General features: G+C 37.3%; 2 non-coding genes across 2 annotated transcripts; both read right to left on the bottom strand.

Moving 5' to 3' along the window:
• Positions 1–1,483: 1,483 nt before the first annotated feature.
• Positions 1,484–1,555, bottom strand: TRNAG-UCC (transfer RNA glycine (anticodon UCC)). The gene has a single exon. It is a non-coding gene; the product is annotated as a tRNA-Gly (tRNA).
• A 6,847-nt stretch (positions 1,556–8,402) lies between these two features.
• TRNAN-GUU (transfer RNA asparagine (anticodon GUU)) lies at positions 8,403–8,476 on the bottom strand. Its single transcript has one exon. It is a non-coding gene; the product is annotated as a tRNA-Asn (tRNA).
• Between the last annotated feature and the right edge of the window lie 56 nt (positions 8,477–8,532).

Raw genomic sequence — 8,532 nt, 5'->3', positions numbered from 1 at the left:
ACTCAACTGAACAACGAACGAGTGAACTGGAGTGCCAATTAGTTCCTCGATGACCTAACCTTCGATTATGACCGGGAAAATAAACGCTTTGACAGTGTGTTCGTATGGAGCTCACAAGTTTTGTTGTTCGGTCGCCTACCCATCCGTGGCGGCTGTCGGAACCGAAATATGAGAAAAATACCCGTATTGGGAACGACGAATAGTTTTTAATGGTTCAAGCGATTCGGGAACGGTTTTTGATAAATGCTTCAGTTAGCATTTCCTGGTAAAGTCTGTCAAAGGTTGAATTGATGGTTTTGTCATGGTATACATACATTCTGGCTTTGTGATTGTTATATGGTATTCCATTGGGTACTGGAATAGCTTTCAGAATTATTTGTCTAAGGCTAAAGAGAAAGTCTACAAACTAATGACTTCTAAAATTGTTAATAACATTAGTATAATATACAAAACTTTTTTTTTCTGATAAATTAACATTGACTATGCCAGATAATTCTTAAAACATAAAACTTCTTACTAAAACTATACCACGTTTCTATCTTATCAAAAAACCTAAGACAACGTCATTAAATATGACTTACAAACCGTGCGCGTGACTCACGCTCTACAAGATAAAAAACACGATAAAAATACTAATTATAACTAATAACCACAGCACCCTTACTGCTCCCGAAAATAGACAATATAACCTGCCCGTACATATCAAACCTATTATTAGTTGCCGCGTATTAAATGTAGATACCAATATTTGATTTGACTCCCTACCGATAACTCTACAAGAAAATCATATACAATTACTGACGAAAATTCACACAAAAATACTATTTACGTTCTATTATTCACAAAATAAACCTTACAGCATTGTAATAAGGTTTATTTCGAGTGTATAAGAGGTTGGTGTTTTTGAGAGGGTGGTACAGTCAGCCCCATATTGACAGAAGACAATTTCCGGCGCTAGAAGCAAACACGGTGTGCACAATTTGCTCCTAATTGCAAGCGTGTTCGACTGTACTACGAGATAGTGACAGGGGCTTATAGAAACTAATCTGTTGATGTTTCAAATGAAATCGAAGACATCCTTTGTTTATTTGTTCTGAAAATCGGTATTATTGAACTAGATATTATGACTAAGTACATCGTTTCGATACAGTTAGCGCCATCTATTGAGGAAATGTGGAACTAATGTAGAGTTACAAAATTGAGTAATGAGTTAGATCGATTAAATTAGTTAGAACTAATGATTTTATTGAGTTTTTGTATCTACTATGGTAATTAATTATATTTTACCCAAGTTAGGTTTAATTTATTGTTAACAGCTACATATTTATGTGGTAGAGCTTATAAAAGTCAACTCAAATAGAATAAATACTCACTTGAGATTTGTAATAAGAACTACATTTTGCGATAAACAAAACTGTAACTAATAATTCACTATTTTACATAATAACATACAAAATAGTAAAACAAAATATATCAAAAAGAGTGCGTCGGCCGGGAATCGAACCCGGATCAACTGCTTGGAAGGCAACTATGCTGACCATTACACCACCGACGCCTTGAATTGTGGCTCGAAATTACAGATCACAAAGCCTGCTCATCTTCAAGTGTTTAATAAAAACTTGAATAGGTATTAATTTATTGATGAGTTCGTTGAACTAACAAGGAATTCTCCATAGATATTATTATCTACTTTACGGCTCCAACTATTAGAATATTCGAGATGTGATAACGAATATCGACGCGTTTTAGAAAGGTTACTTTGGTTAATAATATTGTTTATAATTTTATATGTAACGATTAATTTGTTATGTATCTATTACGAAAATACATTTAATTAGCCGTTCTGATGGAGTGTCTTTTTCTGAAGTTTATGAAAAAGAAATCGCGAGTCTAAGTTGATTTAAAATATACTTAAATATTGGTAACGCATATAAAAATTGTAGATTAAAAGTGTAACACTGCTGTTATTTGTCAAAATAAGCATTAATCTAAATATTTAGTAAATAGCACATGTTGATAAGATACTGATAAATAAATCGGTTTCAGATACAGTAGCCTCCAGTACTACTGCGAACAAGCCGGAAACTTGCAAATATTTGTCACCGATACTGATTTGCAAAATATTTACTATGCTAAGAATAGAATAAGTATATTAAAATTTGAAACTCCAAGGTATTAATATGCTGACTTTATCATGGGACATAAAAACATGCTGAATGCTGAATGCCTGACATTAGTAAATGAATCACTTAGGTACAGGTTACGAAGTAGAGTTAAAAAAGGTAGGTACATGTCTGTGTGTTAGCTAAGCACCTGTCAAACAAAGACCTTTATATTTCGCAACTAATAAGTAATGAACAATATCCATGCACAACACACCGGCGCGTCACAAGCTCTAGATAACTAGAAGGTAGAGGTTGTTGTATGGCGCGGCTACTTATCTGCTACTAGACACGTCAAACGCTCGCTATCAAAGCTAATTAAACTTGCAATGACACTACAACGCATCTTAACTTAACCCGTCGGCGGCGGTCGCGTGAGACAATGCGCCGCGAGGAGGACGCGCGGGGCCCGGGGCCCGGGGGCCCGTCGAGTACGCCGCTGTAATCAGGGCTAATAGAAGCGCGTATGCTTTGATCTGCGCCTCAAAGCCATGAGGGCCGAACTCGCGAGACGAACCGCGGTTATCATAAAAATTTAGACCCGGCGGAGGCGCCGATGTGTGAACGATTTTCGCGAACATGTCGTTATAAAATGCATGAGTTAGCATAAAATTTGAGCGACAGAGTGTGATTTCACCGCGTCGTACAAAACTTGAGAGGCGTAGTGACGGTGAATGTCAAATACGCAAACGTTGTAAAACCATTTGCGTGGAAACGATTCAACGTAAAAACCACGTAAAACTGACACTGACGTGTTCATTCAAAAATATCAAGTAAGTACTTTTCATCGTCATGATTGCAGCATCATCAGGTGCTCGCAGACATAGGTCATGAAAATTCATTTTGCAAACGTTTCCTTTCATAGACTTTGTTCGAATTGACTTGTAGTTAAAGTCATTCAAAGTTGTGAAGGCTAATTAAGGCACACAAGTTACTAATTCGTTAAAAGATTTCAGTTCTAAAGGTTCATAGGGCTGTCGTATCGCAAGGTAAGGCACAGAAACGCTGAAGAGTCTAAGCGTTGTGAGTGCAATATTGTTTTCTTTCCGCTTTGCCGGCGCACGCTGTAATTGATTCTTTTGTGGTATAATTGCGGGCAGATCGCATCGGGCCGAGTGGGCCGAGTGGGCCGAGTGAGCCGAGTGCGTGGGCCCCGCGCCGACATCCATATTCAACGGTTAGGTGACGTTTAGTACGCGGCCTTTAATTGGTTTTCTTATTTCCGGACAATGTGGGCCCCTCGTCATGTCGCCGGCTCATTGTCGAAGCGACGAGCGAAGCGACGGAGAACATCTCACTTCATTATTCGCTTTGTTTGTTTGTATAATTAGTTTGCAATTTAAGCTTTCGCTACGGTAGTACTATTATTTATTCTGTGCTTTCGCTGAACACTGACTTGAGTTTATTTTAATGAAACTTTTGTAATGGGATCTTCGTTGCTATTTGCGAGTAGTTTTATTTTTGTGGCATGAGCTGGGCCAGTGTCTTTTAGATATCAACGAACTTTCTCTTTAAGTATAAGATAAAATGATATTGCCTGTGGCATTTACTATTCTATACAAAATTTAAATTGATTTCTGTAAACTACGTATAAGAATATGCAACGTACAAAGCGACAATTTGTTTTTTTATAACACGGCAGGCTATTCGTTCTTTAATTTCTATATTTACTTTCCCAAAGCAACAAGTTTACAAGCAACTTAAAACTCATCACTATACCAACTAATAAGTTAACACTTACATGGCAGCCGTAAATAAAACAAACATAATAATAATACAGAACCGTTACACATTCAATCATGAGTGATCACCGTAATCCAAAGCACACAGGACATTGTGGACTTAACCCTCCTGGTACACGTGTTGGCAAACACCGAGCTCATCAAAATGCCTATAATCCAGTTATTCAAGACATTATCTTGTACAAATAATCATCGTTATCGCGGACAGTGATTGATACAATCCTACAATATTTGTACGATAACGTCTATGTACTTTTTATTGGGTATATTTTTAAAGTCGTTTCCGCTCGAGTTTTTTGTTTGTGTTTCCTTTTAGATATGTTGTTGTTACAAGGCTACTTTATTGCGTTTTGATATAATTTCACGCTTATTTACTGAGTTAGATGACGGTTTGTTGGCTTCACGTTTAAGTACTCAGAACTCATGTAATAAGAAAAAACTTATTTATATTAAATCAACGACGGTCACGGTTGATAGCACGTTGGCAGAACAGTCAACACTCCAATATCAATGTTCTGATAGTATTCGCTAAGATATCTAACCGCGGCTGCATTTCAATTTCATATACGTAGTCTATATAATCCTAAACGAATTTGAGAATAAACGTACCTAAATATTTCGATATTACCTATAATCTGTTTAAAAACTCAGCTTCAGTATGAAAGTTAATTTAAAAGATCTTCAACTATTAACTCAAATCTTGAGAAATCCCATAATATGTGTAAGTACCATATATCTAGGCTGAAATGTAGTCAACACACAATACATTTGGTTAATGTCGCAACAGCTACCATAGCGCAGTACAGACGCGCTCGATTGAGAAACACCAATCGTTGATTGTTCCTAAACTGTTTACCTCAAGCCGTGCCTGTAGCACACACATACACATACACAGACACAGTGTTACACAAAACATTAACCTTGACACCCATAAATAAAGAGCAAATAAAAATACCGATCAAAAGAACACATTAACACGTCAACAACGCAGTTGGAAAGCAGTTCGACACACCACTCGTGCGCAATGAAAACAAACTGAGAGAATTATTATACACGAATGGGGCTTTTTAATTTACCATTATTTAGTAAATTGTACTAATGTATGGTGACGTGCACAGAAACCAGACTGGTCCGTACACTACGCACGGTATAGCTGTCAGCGAGCCAGTTTACCCCATGATGCATGCCCTCCACATCTGTTCAAACAAACCATAGGAAAATTATGATGCTCTATCTACAGATCTGGTTATTGCACAATTATATTTATTGCTCGAAGACGCCAGACTCCACCCACTGTAATGGTGTTTACATAATCAACTATTTATCATTTCTATGAAGTGGAAATCTCCCGCGGCCTTCTTTCTCCTAGCCTCGTTTTCGATAGACTTACCTACTTGGATCGCCACCTAAACTCACAAGATCAGCCTTTCATGTGATTTCCGTAAGACATTTAAAATCTGCATTCCTCTTGTTTAATGAACTTCCAGTACAGTGTTGTTGATATTTGAGTGTGGGAAGCAAGCTAGGAAACATCAATAGACTGAAGCGTAACCTGTCTAGGTTATGAGCGTTTCTAGAAAATTAAGAGAGCTTTGGTTTTGAAAGGCGAGTTTTTGATTATAAACGACATATAATAAATTTATAAATTGTCCAAAACCCAATTCATTATAAACATTGGTGATTATTTGATTTGAATTATCTTCTAAATAAATACAGAACTGAACTACAGATCTAAAATAAATTGATGAAGGAATTATAAAATTATCCAATAACTCTATACTCAATAAATGAATAATTCCTATGCACCATTCAAAAACAATGCAATCAATTTTTTGACTAGCAAAATAAACGCAATCATGAAAACAAACATTCAAATCAAATCAACAACTAACGAATATTTTCATAATTCGTCGCCATTTTTAAAATTCATTCGGTACATAGAACAAATAGTTGTTTTGCTTTATTACTTTGTTCATTGCTATCATTGGTAAATGTGATGTAAACAGAGCTCACCATATGACGGGTGAATAATGCAGTTGAATGAATGATGACTCAGTTAGGACGTGGTTATGGTGACGCCAGTTTTAATGCTATTTTACGTGTTAAAACTTAACTGCGCTGAACATTGTATCCTTTTCACACATACATAAAATCACGCCTTCTCTCCATAGGGGAAGACAGAGGAAGGGAAAGGAGAAGGGACACAGATCGCCAATTAGTATGAACCTTACAAACTTCCTTTGCTTCATTGACATCCATACATATTGTCATACAGGACTGCTGATTACGAGTACTACTCACCTGAACTTTTTGCAAGATATCACCGATATGATTTGTGGTAGGTATGTCTTTTATTTTTTATTGCTTACAAAAATGAAATACTTACCTATTTCCTTCCATCGTAAGGTCCTACTGTAAGCATCAGGTTTTCACTCATAACGTCGCCTGTAAAAGAAAGTATTACATAGTTAGTAGCAAGTTTAGTCGTAACTAAAGTAAGCTAAATTACTCAAATATTTAAGTTTCAACGGTACCGATGTTTCTCCTTAATACTCACTCTCATTTACAACTAATTCTGCTACCTAGCATGACCAAGAGGTATATACTATATACGTTTGTTAGATACCCAAATTCGCCAAAAAGTGCGACTTATATTATGCACCCTTAGTCTAGTCAGTCCGGCTGTAGCCGTCAATTGTGTACCCACTCCTAACAAACCGGACGGTGCGGCCGCGGTGCGTGGCGTGTGCGTGACGGATGCGTGGAAGCGTTCAATAGTAATGCGCTAAACTAATATGCGGGTGCTACGTTTGCGTTCAACTAACAACTGATACCGATGCATCGTGCAATTTTAATAGTCGATTTTTTATAAAATTTGAACTGAAAATTACTATTTTTATGGCGGACGGCGGTGTAGTTTTTTTACGTTTTGTACGAATATTATGGTGGTTTTAGTGCGCTACGTATTTACAAACGTTTCGACGTTTGGTATTAATACATTATTTACTGAAATATGATAGTTAGTCTATGAAAACGCCGCAATGGGTGGACAAATCAAACAATCTATACGTATTTAGAGCACTTTGGCACATCAAGTCTGAAGCGTTGCTATCATTTAGTGATTACAACTTAATTAGAACCAGATTACTAATACAACATTTGAAGTAATGCAGTATGTACTCGTGTCATTATAAACGGGATCATCGTAAGTATCGTAACAATTTGTTATGTCCATGTACTGACACTGGCTGTGCGCTGCGTCCTACAAGCCCAGTTAAATTCTCCACCTGGCTTCTCACTGTGTCGAAGCCATCTATTTGAATGGAATGTTGGCAATAGTGGACCAGTGGACGTTCAGATTGAATTTATAGAACGTCGGAAGTTACATAGTTTGATGTAAGTATAAGGTATACCGAATACATTAAAATTATTTATATAGGTCCAACTACGGTCACACAACAGTAACTATTTAGATCTGCGCAGGCGATAGAATAACTAAAGTCATACTAAAGTAAATAAATATATACCCACATGGGTCTTCCATGACGGTAGACCTTTTTCACTCATTAGCATTATTAACACTTTTGAAACCCTTTAAAGTTCTGGTATATTTACAAAAATACCGCTATAACTGGATAATGCACTAGGTAATGTAAGTACCTATTACATGTCAATAGTCAATGTTTTAAGTACCTTGGGGTTTCAACGCACCATTAATAACCTCAAAACTCCTTAAATACCCACAACCGATTTTGAAATGTAACAATTTACAACGAATTCTCAATTCAAATTCATAATCCGTCCGAAGTTTGACGGAGGCAGCCGACAGTTGCCGACAGTTGCCGGCGGGCGGCGCTCGGGTCGCGCCACAACGCTCGCCCGCTATCTGCTTGCAATTTCCGAACTGTCAAGCTGACGCGCTGACTTCCTAATCGGCGCGTTTTGGACCGACATGACTGTATAATGTTCATACATGTTCTATGCCATACATGCAGTGCAATGTTCCACAATATGTTCCCATTTGCGTGCTGAGTAAGCACAGATTATCGAGTTGATCAACGGCTGAATGCTCGCCTGTATTATTGTATCAACGATGCGTTCAGTTCGGAAATGCAATGTGTGCTCGAAGGATTTGAATGACAGTCAAAATGACATTGTGCAAGGAAATGCTGCGCGAAATTATTTGGCTTGTGCTGTTGGCCTATCATCATTTACCGATCATTTTACTGATTTTAACATGACCATTAGTAACATACGATGTTCAAATGGATTAAATATTTATCGATTTGGATTAACTATGATAAAACTAAATAATAATTTCATTAGGGCGACTGTACTAAGCTGATCCCATTCACATATCTTAGTCCGTTGAATTAAAACATTATAACTAGGACGAAAATAAATCGTGACATCAAAGTCACCGCGCCGTGGAATGCATCAATAGCAGGAAAACTGTAATAATAACATGAGAATGACAGTGCAAAGCTACAAAAAGATGCGCCCCCGGGTGGGCTCGAACCACCAACCTTTCGGTTAACAGCCGAACGCGCTAGCCGATTGCGCCACGGAGGCTATTGACTTGCTTGACGAAATAGTGGTTTATTTACTTTTAACAGCAATGTATGACA

The sequence above is a fragment of the Anticarsia gemmatalis genome, chromosome 14 (genome assembly GCF_050436995.1).
Source record: "Anticarsia gemmatalis isolate Benzon Research Colony breed Stoneville strain chromosome 14, ilAntGemm2 primary, whole genome shotgun sequence".
Lineage (NCBI taxonomy): Eukaryota > Metazoa > Arthropoda > Insecta > Lepidoptera > Erebidae > Anticarsia > Anticarsia gemmatalis.
Note: the sequence above shows the minus strand (reverse complement) of the source record. Positions and strands in the feature narration are given on the sequence as shown.